The sequence below is a fragment of the Oxyura jamaicensis genome, chromosome 4, assembly GCF_011077185.1.
Source record: "Oxyura jamaicensis isolate SHBP4307 breed ruddy duck chromosome 4, BPBGC_Ojam_1.0, whole genome shotgun sequence".
NCBI lineage: Eukaryota > Metazoa > Chordata > Aves > Anseriformes > Anatidae > Oxyura > Oxyura jamaicensis.
The window spans coordinates 92,683,617-92,696,962 of record NC_048896.1 but is presented as its reverse complement, the minus strand read 5'-3'; the positions used below and the strand labels follow the sequence as shown (position 1 = coordinate 92,696,962).

Genomic DNA, 13,346 nt, shown 5'->3' with positions numbered 1-13,346 from the left:
TTGACAAGAATGACTTCATCTTGACATATTTATAATACAAAATAAAGCTAAAATAGAAATATTTGTAGGAACTGTCATAGCAACCTGTTTTGATTTAATTTGCCAAAATTCCATTATGGAAATCCACTCAGTTTTCAGAAAATGCCTCATACCATTTGCATGAAGAAATCTTTAAATGGAATGGAACCTAGTACACTGTCATAGTAATTTCCAAAATAGGATAGCAGTAGTCTTTTTTTCCCCACCACCTACTGTTGCAAGTCCTATGATCATTATAATTTGCTAGATGTTCGTTCCATACTTTTGAACAGGTTCATTAATTTAACGAAATATCATTGTTTTCCTTCTGTTTTTAAGGGATGATTCATTCAACTGTCATTGAAAATGCAGAATGCTTGGAAAATGTAAATATTCCTGAAGTATCGTTCCCACTTGAGGTGTGCTTTATGTAATGCAGGTAAGGCCTTATGTAACTCTTGACCTGATCGATCAAGAGGTACAGCCATCTCGAGAAGTAATATAATGTATAATTCAACTTGAATGTGGTAGCATTTCTGATATAGAAATCACATTTTTAATCAAAATGTACCATGCTCATTTTACACGGGGCATTCTACACACTTCTCTCACAATTAACAGGTCCACGCAGATTTTCAGAAAGCCATTTTCTTTCTGTTTGAAACTACATCCACCTACAGACTAGAAACGAATGAGCCTGCTGATAGATAATTGCCTGTCTTCCTAAGCCTATGTGATTTATTTGCACTGGTCATGTCGAACAGGCAAACACAAAAAGGAATTCTTTATATCATTCTTTAACTGTCACCGAAAAGTGAGGACAGGGTAAAAGGGTATGAGATGCTTCAGGTTTATTTCTTATGATTTATGCATCTATTTTTAATCAAAAAACCTGAATTCCACATTGCTGTATTGCTACTGTAGATGATATTAGCTTTCTTAGATGATCGTGTATTTCATGAAAAAATACCTGAACTTTTATGAAAGTTAATTAAAAAGAAATAGACTCAGTAAATTAGGTTAAAAGATCCATTAAGATGCAAGCAAATGTAAGCTTGCAACGGATTAGTCACAACAGTGTAGCAGTTCTTAGATTAGTAGCAGTTCTTGTCAGTGGCTTTCTCTATTTTTTTCTCCATTTTTCTCCTCTTTTTTACTAATAGCTGCTGGTCCTGCAGAAAAATCAACTTTCTGACATTTGCAGGTTTCATCGAGGCCTGAAGGAAAAAACTAGAATCATCCATAGTCTTTTCATTAGTGATACAGACTACTAACAACCTTATTAACTTTCTTCAGGCTATGTCTTAGTTATAAGTCTCTTGTGCATTTCTGCTGGTGTAAAGGGAGAGATGCATCATCTTGGACTTCTGTCAATAGAAAAATAAATAAATTAGAAACTTTACATACTTTAGGATGCGGGAGGTATTTTCTGTTATCATCACTGTGTTTGAAACAAATCTTGATTGTATCTCCTCATGACTTTGTGCCTACAAGATAGAAAATATATAAGTAATAGCATTTTTCCTGATAAAAAGTGTTTAGCAAGTAATATATCACACGTATCTGTTTTAAATCTTAATTAAATACTGAGAATCTTTAAAGCAGTATAAACTAGGCATTATAAGCAAACAAAGGTTAAAAAGCCCCCTTTTTTTTTTTTTTTGAACAACAGTCCTACAGCTAGTTATCTCCAGATTATCAAGACACAATGTTGGATATAGATATTCTTTGTCGTGTTTTGTCTACTAAAAGTTTCAAAAAGACAACACGAATTTGTATAACAGGGCCTGAGTAAGAACCAAAATTTAGCCCAACGCTTTTAAAGGACACTGCAGAGAAGGGCTATGATTCAGGAGAAGAATCCGATTTTCACATGGATGAGCAAGTACCAGACAGACTTCCATCCCACCTTATATGTAGAGAAAGCACAGCAGGATGCAATGATTGAAAGAGCAGAAGGTTGAGGACAGTCATTTTCCTGAAGTGAAGCAAGTCCACTGGCTGTTTTCTTAAATGGAGGAATACTTACTGAACCACATTTGGAAGCCATGGCAGCACAGAACAACCCTTCTGTTCCACAGACTGAAAATTGTGAAGGGAGTGATTCTTCCTCTGTGGCAGTTATTAGGGTTCAGATATTAATCTTTCTCCCTAAGCTTTTCTTTGGTAAGGAAAAGAAAGGGACTGAACAGTGCCAGAGGAACTTCAGCTAGCTCTGCAGAGGAATGAGCCAAAAATACTTCCTGCAATTTTTATCTGTGCACTTTCTGCCTAGGTGCTCTCACACCTCCTGTCCCCTCTCTTACATGATCAGCCCATCTCTCTCGTTTGGTCTCTTTTACTCATCCTGTTGTTCTCCACATAGGCAAGGTACCTGAACACATTCTCTGTGTACATATGTACTATGTTGTCCTATAGCTTGCAACATAATTGTTTACCTCTTGTATGTTTCACTAATTGAAATCCCCAGCAAGAAAGAAAATATATTCTGGCATTGCATAGGATTCAGTCCTGGCCAGTTTTCCTGCTGCTTTGAAGCAGTGTGCAAACATAAGAAAATAGAGCTTGTTTTGCAAGGAGCTAACAACATCAGCAGCACAAGACATGAGGTGTTTACAAACAACAGATGGGAAACAGCTAGAGGGTGGTGGTCAACGTGAAAAGCAGCGCTCTCTGCCTAAGAGCTACTTGCTCAAGGTTTCTGTACAAGCCAAGAGCTTGTAGGGAAGATAAAAAATATTTTTTTTCATATATGTATAATTAACACATCTTACTTGAAGCTTTAAGGAAGTAAAGTTGGTCATTCAAGGAGGCTTGAAGACCTGAAAAGTTACATTTTCTTGGTTCTGTCCTTTTTCCTAGCTGCTACCACTGTCCAGACAGGTTACATGAATCATTTTATAAGGGGGAGATTTTATGGCATTTGAATTGTTTACAGCACATTCTCTGAACAGACACAAGATTTTTAAACCTTTCTTTTCCCAAGCCACTTTGAAATACGAAGGGGTACTGTACCTATCACACACTGTCCTGTCGTGCAATTAAAGGATGAGAGAGACCTCCACAATCACACACTCCTGCTCTGCTAACAGGTGATATCAGATGAAGTTCAAAATAAAATCTTAACAGATTTTAAAATCTATTCCTGTGGTTTTGAGAAGTAAACATTTAAAGAAGAGGCCTTATAATAGTCTCCAATGGTGGTCATTAATCTAGCGAGCGATATTCCAACAGGAACAAGGAGCAGATTTCTTTCCAGTATTTCTTCTGAGTTTTTCAAGTCAGCTTTCTGAAAGGAGCAAAGGCAGTTCCGCCATCCTCTCCAGCATACAAAAGTGCATAGCCATACCCCCCCCCTTTTTTTTCCTAAACAAACTGCATATTCTACTTGCCTTTCTGGTTACTTCAGCGGTACAAGTCAGGGTAAGTCCCTGGATGCTCTTACTGACAGATACCTTTGAGCCAGAGAAAACAGTCTAAAGGGAAGGCAGAGAGCATGGCAGCCCAGAGACTCTTAGTGGCAGCACCCACCTTGCAGATGACTCTTCATACAAAATCCAATTGAAATGACCTGCAGGATGTGGAGGTTTTACTTCTGCTTATTGTGCAGCTCGTACTAACATGTTGCACAGCAGCATGCTGCTGCAGAGGAGAGACAAGAAATATTTGTGATCCAGTGTTCAAGCAAATGTGCCAAAAATGACATACTTACCCCAAAAGTACCCACATGTGTTTGGGGGAGGTGAATGATTTTAGTCATTCGCTCTATATTTGTGTACTCAGTCAAGTCTGAAAGGTAATGTCTCATTAATACAAGGTACTGAAATATCTCTCAGAGCTGCTGACAATCTCCCTTCAGTACAGGCAGGCAACAATCTACTTTAAAGAAACCATCTATTACTTAGTTTGTCTCTAAAGATTGTCTCTAAGAGCCTAAAAAAAGTTTGTCTCTAAGAGCCTAAAAGCAGCTTAAAGCATTCCAAGTTCCACCTGTAGCTTTCAAGTCTGCTTGAATTGCCGAGCATCGGGGCACGTTTCACTCGAGCAAAATAATCTTTTTGTCTGCCTTGCTAATCAAACTGCACATCAGTAATCCTGATGGTTTGATGACGTCTCTTTTCTATATGTAGCTGAATTCTGGCAGTGGGAGATCCCACGGCAGTTGCAAGTGTTTGTTAGGAGCTGTCAGTCGGCCTCCCTTGGCTTGTAAGAGCTGCATTCATTTACAGAGCAGCTTTGCAGCTTGCTCCAGTTTCTAGTAAACAATGGTAACAAACTCAGTTTTCTTCCTTTTCTTTGAGGCAGTTAACAGTCATAAAAGAGCAGGGTAGTTTCAAAATGCAGTTAAGAGCCCAAAGGAAAAAAAATGTTTAAAAAGTGGACATGCCTTCTTTTCAGGATCATGACAAAAAAGTTCATACGGTTCTTCCAGATCTTCAGATTTCTTTATCACATTCTGGCAGACCTCTTAGGAACAGTCCAGCAATCCATGCCTTCTGTCTTAGGTAAAAATATCTGGGCTAGGTAAGTAATTTGATTTGTTTCTTAAAATGGCACACTTCAAACTGATACACGCACAGATAGTTGAATGAATCCTTTGGTTTGAATTTACAAGAGATGTATTTGCAGTTTAGTTACTGTTGAAGGAAAGAGGTTCTAGCATTTTTCATAACCATGCTTATTTAGTATTTGTGGTTCTTACATGTACACTATAGCTCATGCTCAGTTTTGTCAAATGCCTCGAGATACATTTAGCTGACATTCAATGCAAGGCACTGTGATAAAGCAGTAGACAATTTACTATATTCTGTTTGGCAACCTTGCTTGTTTCCATTAATATTTACAATAGGCTAGCCACTTACTGCCCCTACCTAGGAGAATTAGCAATCTAAAAGACAGAGTACAGAAATGAAGGCAAGAAACAGAAGGTCTGTAGGTGAAATTTTCCTAACATCACATGGATCAATTCAGTATGATAGGAAAGACAGTAGCAGTACCTAGAAAAGTAGTTTGATGCAACCCGAAAGCCTACTAAAGAAACAAACGAAAGACCGAGCTTACAGCAACAATTTACACATCATTACCAAGGGCAGGCCAGCCTAGCATGTTTATACACTCAGAACTGGTTGTGTGTCAGTCTTAAATGATAGTGGGAGAAGGTTAAAGTAATTCAAAGTATTTCTGTATAATACCGACTTATACCCGTTATATGGCTGTACCAAGGATGTAAGCCATAATGAATCTGATCAGATTCAAATCCATATTTCAATGAGTTCTTGCCTAAGAAATTGTTTTCTCTACTGCAGACTCTCCCATGGACTCTGTTGTTGTGCCTTGATAAAAGGAATTGAGGTTCCATTTTGGCTCCCTTCCTCATTTATTGGAAAAATGAACGTACAGCCTGACAATACCTCTCTCAGGATGGGGAGAAAGGAAGAAAACACACTGGAGACTCCTGCCTCTGCTTGAGGGCAGACAGATACCTGGACAGGTTCCCTTACAGGCTGAGGCAAAGAAATAATTTTGGCAAATCCCCTCCAAGCCTAAAACAGGCAAGAAGAGGAGAAATCCTGGAAGGCCTCATCTCGCTCCCTTCCCTGTTGCCTGTCGGTTCACATAGAAGCTGAGGAGGCTGATGGACACCCCCAAAAGCACAGAGGAACAAGAGCACAGCAGCGGGAGTCTCTGCTGCCTAAAAATGGCCAGGTCCCTCCAGAAACACCATCTCTGAGGGGACGCTCGCCACCGGGACTTGCACGACACCAGGCACAGTGACACTGGAGCAGGACGGGGACAGCACACGTCCCCCATGTCCCACACAGGAGAAGCTAAAGAAGGTGTTGCAGGGTGGCAAAACCAGCTTAAACTCAGTACAATTGGCAACACTAGTTGAAGGAAGAATGAGAAAGAAGTGCAATGCTTTGTGGAGAAGGACAAAACCTGGTATTTGGTGTGGTGAATGCAGGGCTGTGCAACACACGTGTAGCAAGAAGGCTGCATGAGAAGGCTTTTATAGCTTAGGAGAAAAGGAGAGGCAAAGTTCTTGCTGTACAATAACAAGCATCCTCTCCCTTCCTTTCAAAGGTACCTGGAGCAAGGCAGGACGTCGTTACCCCCAAAACCCCCCAACCCCACTTCTCCCCAGGCTCTGCCCGGCGGCTGCCCCCCGCAGGGCTCCCACCGCCCTCCCTGGGGGGCCAGGGCCGGCATTCCCCCGCCTCGACCCACAAGATGGCCTGCCGCCCGGCCTCCCCCAACCCCTCCCTCAACCCTTTAACCGAGCCCTGGCCTCAGAGGCCGATCCTCCCCGTTATCCCCCGACCACCCTCCCCGTTATCCCCCGACCACCCTCCCCGTTTTCCCTCCGTCACCCTCCCCATCGCCCCCCGCCATCCTCCCCGCCGCCCACCTGCGCCTCGCCCTCCCCCTGCCGGCCTCCCTCGGGCGCCTCCCTCCCCTCACACCCCCAGCCCCGTGCCTCCTCCTCCATCCTCCTCCTCCATCCTCCCCCCGTCCCTCCCTCCCTCACGCCGTCTCCATACCCACAGCCTCGGCGCCCCCCGAGCGGCGGAGCCCGGCGCGGCCTCCCGCTGGAGGCAGCAGCGGAGGCGCAGGCGCGCAGCCTCCACCCCGAGTGGCTGCCGCGGGGAGGCCGGCGGCGGCTCCCGGGTCCTCCCCGGAGCCGAGCGGGAGGCGGGGGCCGTGTGAGGGAGCCGAGCCGCGCACCCAGCCCGGCGGTGACCGTCGCTGCTGGGAGGAGGTGGAGAAGGAGGAGGTGGAGGAGGAGGAGGAGGAAGAGGAGGCGGCGAGAGATTCTCCCACCCCCACCCACCGAGCTGAGGTGAGGCCAGGGCAAAGCATCCTTTCTTCCCCTCATCCCTTCCTCCTTTTCATCCTTCCCCCCCCCCCCCTCCCCGAGCTCCTTTCATCCTTCTTTCCTTATCCTCCTTCCCCCTTATCTCGCCTTCCCCTCATCCTTCCTGGTTCTTCTTTCCTTTCTTCTCAGCCACCTTTCTCCACTCCTCCCCATCCCCCAGACTCCTTCTCCCCATCCCCACGTTTCACACCCACCAGAAATAATGCTTCCTTCCTTCCTTTCTTATTTGTAACGAGCATTTTTAATTTTTGGAGAGGGAAAAGAGCCGGGGAGAGCTGGTGGCAGACAGAGATAATCCCCCCTTCTTTAAAGAATGGATTTGAATTAATGCTCGTTCGGTGCTGCGCGTATGACGGGAAGAGGGGGATTATATTTAGGGAAGAAAAGAAAGGGTCAAAGGTGTGTTGCTTCGCTTCGCCATCTATTTACCTAGCGTCACTTCGAGGTGAAATCCAGCTCCGTGTTAAGAGCAATTTATTATTATTCTCCTTTCTTCAGGCATCAGAGATCTCCTCCTGCCTTTTATCCTGGTGCGTCCCCGTCGTGCGCGGCCACCGCTGCGCTCCTCATGCCTGAGGGTCGGCGGGGAGGGGGCGGTGGTCGCCGGCCTCCTCTCCATCCCTGCCCTCTAGGCCTCGTCAGCCTCTGCCAGCTGTCGAAGCCCTCCCGGCTCCGTTGGGTGACCCCGAGCTCCTGTCAGGGGAAAGTTTGTTGGGTGTAAGAGGCAGCTTCGTCCGTCCGTGGAGCGGGCTGGGGGTGTCGAAAAAAAAGCTTGGCGGATTTTGGCGACGAGGTGGCGGTCTCTCGACACCTTGGGAGGCTGATGGAGTGGAAGAAGTTTTGCTTGGAGGTGGCGGTGGGGAGCAACGAGGCTCTGTCCCTGCTGACAGACCTTATTTGTTCTGTGGCAGTGCCCGGGGAAGTAACTTCAACATATTTCATCCTGGGGAGCGTGTAGCATGCACCTGCTCCTCCACGGGGCAAAGGGCTGGACGTGCTCCCTCGTGCCGGGCTGGCGGCGTGATGCCAGCTTGCTTTTGGAGGTGTCACTGGTGATTTTCGGCACGGTTCGGTGGTTTTGTGCCTCCTCAGCTGTGCAGTGGCACATCTCTGTGGTAGTTGGTGTGTTTCAGGCAATTTCAGCCTTTCCAGGCTTCTGTTTGCTGAGCTAGAAGTTTGTTTGTGCTTCGTGGGGATAAACGTTTGGAAACGTGGCAAAGTATTGATGCTACACCAGCCGATTGAATAGCAAAACTGTCAGCCCTAACGATGTGAACCCCTGCATGTTCTCCTCTACCTTGGCGTATATTCCCTAAGAAATGTTGATTGTGTTAACTTGTCAAGATTGCAGCGACTGCGGTGTGTGCTGGAGCACAAGGTGGAGAAGTAGCATCAATAGGAGCAGCCTCAAATGCTGCTGGCGCACACAACAGAGCCGGTTGGCTTTGTGGCTCTCGCAGTGCTTCTCCTTTTCTCTTTTACCTATTGTTTCCATGATTAATATTATGTATTGTAGCAAGCTCCTTGTGCTCCAGGTCAAAGAGAATTCTTTCTAGAAGAGGAAAAAGTACTGCCCCGGAGGGTGAACTTTTGCACTCAATTGTGTAAAGCTTTGTTTACAGACTGCTGCAGAAATCCCCTCAGCTGTGGGTAAGGTAGCTGTAATGCCATCAGTGGTCTCTGCTGGTGACAAAAGCCTCAACAGGAAAGCTCTCATGTCACTTGAGCCCTGCATGGAAATGCAATCCTAATTTATGCAGATTTTTTGAAAGCGCTTTTTTAATATTAATGCCGAACATGCATGCTACTACTGAAACGCCTTTGAAACTGAAAACCAGGAGTATTCATAGACTGAGACTTTAAAGCCAGAGGAAGCAATTAGATCTTCTACTCTGACCTCTTGACTGTTATAGTCAATTGGATTTTATCCAGTTACTTCTGAGTGCAATAACTTGCATTTGGCTGAAACACATTTTCCAGGAAAAAATGGAATTTTGATCGGAAGACGGTAAGAGGTGGGGAACCCGCTGCTTGTTAAGTTATTTGGCTCCAGCTCCCGGTCGCTGGTTGCTGCTGTGCTAAAGAACTCAAAGTATTTTCTTACCATGGATGTGTTTATGTGCTAGTACCTTGTAATTCCTCTATTTTCTGTTAGAAAAAACAGACTTTTTTTTTTTTAATTTGTCATTACAAGCATTTTCCTCACTAGTCAATTTCTGTGGCTTTTTTTTTTTTTTTTTTTTTTTCCAAATCCACTTTTTCAACATTTTTGTGAAAATGTGAGCTGGGTGCAGCATGCCAATGCCTTGTCTCAGGAGTGTTGTGTGAGTTTAAATATTACCTCGCTAGCATTACTCTTCTGTTTATAGATCACATTTACATATTAACCCTTTGGCAGCAGCACTGTGGTTTAGTCTCATTTCTACTGTTAATGTTCACCCTTGCAAGCCCTTGGCAGGAGAGTGTAAAGTAGGGCATGGTTCTTGGTTGTAGCTTTGTAACTTTGGATGTGGCTTTATTGAAGAGTTTTTTTCCTACCATATGTTGAGTATACCAAACACTCCTGGCTGCTTTCTGCGACTGATTTATTTCAGTTGTGTAGCGTTCAATCAATCTATAACTTGTGCATTTATTTTTTTTTTAAGTGATCGTGTCTACTTACAAGTAATTGAAAAAGTGTTTCATGGTAGTGGCTCCACGTCTGAGGAATTCCTTCAGGGGGTTATGTTGTGATGCATTTCTTTACGAGATGTCCCTTAAATAGGTTAAGAATTGGTTACTGGGTGCTGTTTTGTAATCAGACTGCCACGGAATAGCATACCAATGCCATAAAAGTTTATACATCCATACTGATGGTCACATTTTTTATAATTTTGCTCAGGACTGCCATCATTCTAACCTGGCTATAGCTATAAACACTGTCTCAGTGTTGTTTTTTTTTTATAGAGTATGGTTGTAACATTAGCATTCTTTCACGCTTCTGGAATTTCCCCGGTATTTTCAGACCTATTAAAAATCCGTATCGGTGGGGTAGACATCTCCACAGACACTTCTGAGGGAACCTTTCTCCATGGTGACCCTTTTTGGTCTTGCTGACCAAAACCGTTGCAGAGTAATGTTGTTTTAGCGTAGTTCATGTAATGTGCTGAAGAAGTAAATCATCATTCCCACGAGACACGAGGAAGTCATCGCATTTCTTTCCAAATGCAGAGCTGCTTACTGAATGCATCTGACCTTCCTGCACTGTTAGTGCAGATTGGCTTCCCTGTTCAGTAGCACACCTTTGTCAGGGCTGAGATGCCTTTTGTTCTTACAAAGCCCCCTGCTATTTTTCCCTTCTGTCAGGAAGTGTTTTCAGCCTCAGCCATCAATTTTTACCTTTACTGATTCAAGAACTATCTGTGATCTCTTAAAACTCTTCTTCTAATAACAGCATTTAATGAAATGTGTTTTGTTGCCAAATTAGAGCAGTTATGACAATGCCTTCTAGGTATTACATGCTGTTATGCTGTTTGAACATGTGAGTATGGGATTTTTTTTTCCTCTGTATAATGACACAGGTATACAAGTTATTGTATTTCAGGGCAAAGTAGGCTTTTGATTTTAATACAGCACGTTTCAGGGCTTGGCTAATGGAAGCTAAGCTATTTATTTCCTCTCTCCATTTTTTCATAGCCAGTACAAAGGGTAGGGCATACTTTGGTATCAGATATAATAAAGTACAATAAATATGTAGTTGAAAATGTGCAGGGCATGTATGGAGGAGTGAAGAAAAGCAGTGCAAACCTGATAGTAATTACACTAGCATACTTGGCCATAACTCAGTTGGGGTTCAGGGTTGTACTAATTGTCCCCCCAGAAAACCTAATTTGGGGTAAGATGCAAAAGGAAGGTATAATAAGAACAGATTGGAGGGGACAACAGAAATCACAAAAATACTGTATTTTAGAGGCTGGCTAAGGGCAGCTGCTTGACTAACATAAACCTGTTCGTTTATTTTGTATCAACACAGCATTTGTCATGGTGAGCTTTCTTCAGGAATTCCATACCCTGTAGTGTTTATCAGCCAGCAAGGACTTCCCCCAGGGAGGGCTTCCAAAGTGTCAGGCTTCTGCAGGAAGCTGAGTTGTCGAGACTCCAGTCTCTGTGGGGTTCCCTTACTGATGGGTAAGAGCCACCAGCTGTATCAACTGTGCTAGGAACTTGAGTGTTGTCAAACTGCTGCTCAGTCTAGAAGGTCTTGAACATTGTTGGAAAATAATTGTATTACTATTTTCATGTGAAAGAGACTAAAGTGGTTAATGCTGCAGTAACAAATTAGTTGAAGATGTAGCAAAGAGCAGAAGCCAGGTTTTGGCATATTAAAAGAAGTGGTTAATAACTAAGTTAATCTTCACAGAATAACAGAATCATCTAGGTTGGAAGAGACCTCCAAGATCACAGAGTCCAACCTTTGATGTAGCACTAACAAGTCCTCCACTAAACCATATCCCTAAGTTCTACATCTGAACATCTTTTAAAGACCTCAACCATTTCCCTGGGCAGCCTATTCCAATGCCTAACAACCCTTTCAGTAAATAAGTTCTTTCTAATATCCAACCTAAACCTCCCCTGGCACAACTTTAGCCCATTCCCCCTTGTCCTGTCCAGCTTCTTATTGTCTTACAGGAATTCAGAATTTTAGAGAATCCAGAATATTTTCAGAATTATGCGGAGTTGCTTGTGATTGTTCTTGATTTCCTGGAGTTTGAAGCAGCAATCCTGGATTTCTTTTTGTGTTATTATATGGGTATGCTTTACTGATCTGTATCGATTGCTGTTACCAAAAAGCTTATCCATTGAATATTTTCTGAATACATCTCAGAGTGCTAACGGTACTTTATTGTATTAAATCTTCAGTTGGACAGGCTCAGCACTCTACACTCCACTTTCTGGATAAAAGCAATACGTTGCTTATAAATGTAAAATGCTTATAAATGGTTTCCTATAAATTGCTTATGAATGGTTTCCTCAACATCATGCATGAGCCAAAAAGAGAGTCCTAAAGTATCTGCTTCCAAATGATGGTTGTATACCAGAAGGCATTCTTGAAAGTTTTTAAATGGTAGAGTAGGTTGAAGTCATATCTAAATAACAGATTTCCTGCTCTTGGAAATGAAATTTTTGAGACCATCACCCACCAGTACAGAAAGGTTTTTTATGTTATGGAAGATTACTATGCTTTGGAATGGTGTTTTCCTTTGGGTTGGAACAAGCAGGTGAAGTTTAGAATTTCCAGCATTTTTTTTTATTATTTTTATTTTTCCCCAGACGGGGAAAAGCATACCTTTCTTTGAAGTATTTAATGCTAAATCAGCATTTTCTGACGGCATTTTCTCCTTTGGAATATTTTTTGGCTAGCTACACTCTTCAGTTGCATCACCCATTGCGTTAGTATTCTAGTACTGAGAACAGTGGAGGACCATTTTCAACACTGCCCAAGTTTACAGACTTGAGTACTTAGAATTATTTGGTTAAGGGAAGCTGAATCCTGTAACACAGGAAGAACAGCTCAGAGTTTTCATTTAGGAGGTAAGAAAAATAGTATTTTTTTTGTGGTTACAAAATATATTAAAAAAAAAATAAATATTGTATTTTGTGGTTACAAAGTATATTTTAAAGCTATTTTTTAAATAATCCAATCTGTTGTTATCACTGGTGTGGTAATTACTACTTAACGTTTTGCTCTGTGATGTCCTTGTCCTTTTCTTTGAAGCTATGTATTTTCAAAACAAGACTATGTTCTGTAATGCCTAAAGGACACCAGGATGTTAGAAGACAATTTGAATGTTAAGTGGAGAGTAGATTCTCTGTCCACTTTAATAAGCAGAAAACAGAAGTGGTTTATGTGGAGCTAGGCTCCCAGTTGCCCAGGTGACTTCTGCAAATGGGACTTAAGCTTTTAAGTTGCTTAAGGCTTCTTGTAAATGGATTAACCAGTTTGTCATTTTTTACAACTAAACAACTTTAATTTTTAACGCTATTATTTACAAAACCTCCCCTGTATTTACAAAACCTCCTCAGTGTGTATGGAAATAGATTTTTTCCTTAAAACCACTTTCAGCACAGCAGAGGCAGCTGAGGCTCTCCATTCCCTAAGTTTTACTCAAAAGAAATCGATCAGTGGGAAATACTTTATTCCTTATGTTTTAAACGGAGAAACTTTGTCCACCGTGTGCATAGCTGATGAAACTGTTTTTAGCAGTACTGTAAATCTTTTCAAACTTCAAAAGAAACTCCAAAAATCTCTTCCTAAAAGTTGAACTTTCAAGTTCAACTTTCAAGTTCGACTTATGGAATAAAAATACTACTGGTCTTGTTCTAAAATTCTAGTAGGTAGTGGTTTTATTTCTCTTAGAGTATCATGATAATAGTAGCAATAACTGTGCTTGTTCCAAAGAAACCATATTGA

The 13,346-nt window shown here is 42.5% G+C and overlaps 1 protein-coding gene and 1 long non-coding RNA gene across 4 annotated transcripts in view; one reads left to right on the top strand and one right to left on the bottom strand.

Annotated features, from left to right (window-relative positions):
• Window positions 1-847: 847 nt before the first annotated feature.
• LOC118166484 lies at window positions 848-6,642 on the bottom strand. The gene is made up of 2 exons (XR_004750522.1): window positions 6,561-6,642; window positions 848-3,660 (listed from the first exon to the last, which is right to left on the bottom strand). It is a non-coding gene; the product is annotated as an uncharacterized LOC118166484 (long non-coding RNA).
• Window positions 6,643-6,729: 87 nt separating this feature from the next.
• CTNNA2 (catenin alpha 2) overlaps window positions 6,730-13,346 on the top strand; it is a 483,606-nt gene continuing 476,989 nt past the window's right edge. The window contains exon 1 of one of the 3 annotated variants that reach the window (XM_035325437.1): window positions 6,730-6,859. The gene's annotated coding sequence lies outside the window, so the exon portion shown is untranslated. Of the gene's footprint in view, window positions 6,860-7,024; window positions 7,295-7,327; window positions 7,426-13,346 lie in introns of those variants that run through there. The other 2 variants (XM_035325439.1, XM_035325438.1) reach the window with 2 other exon arrangements.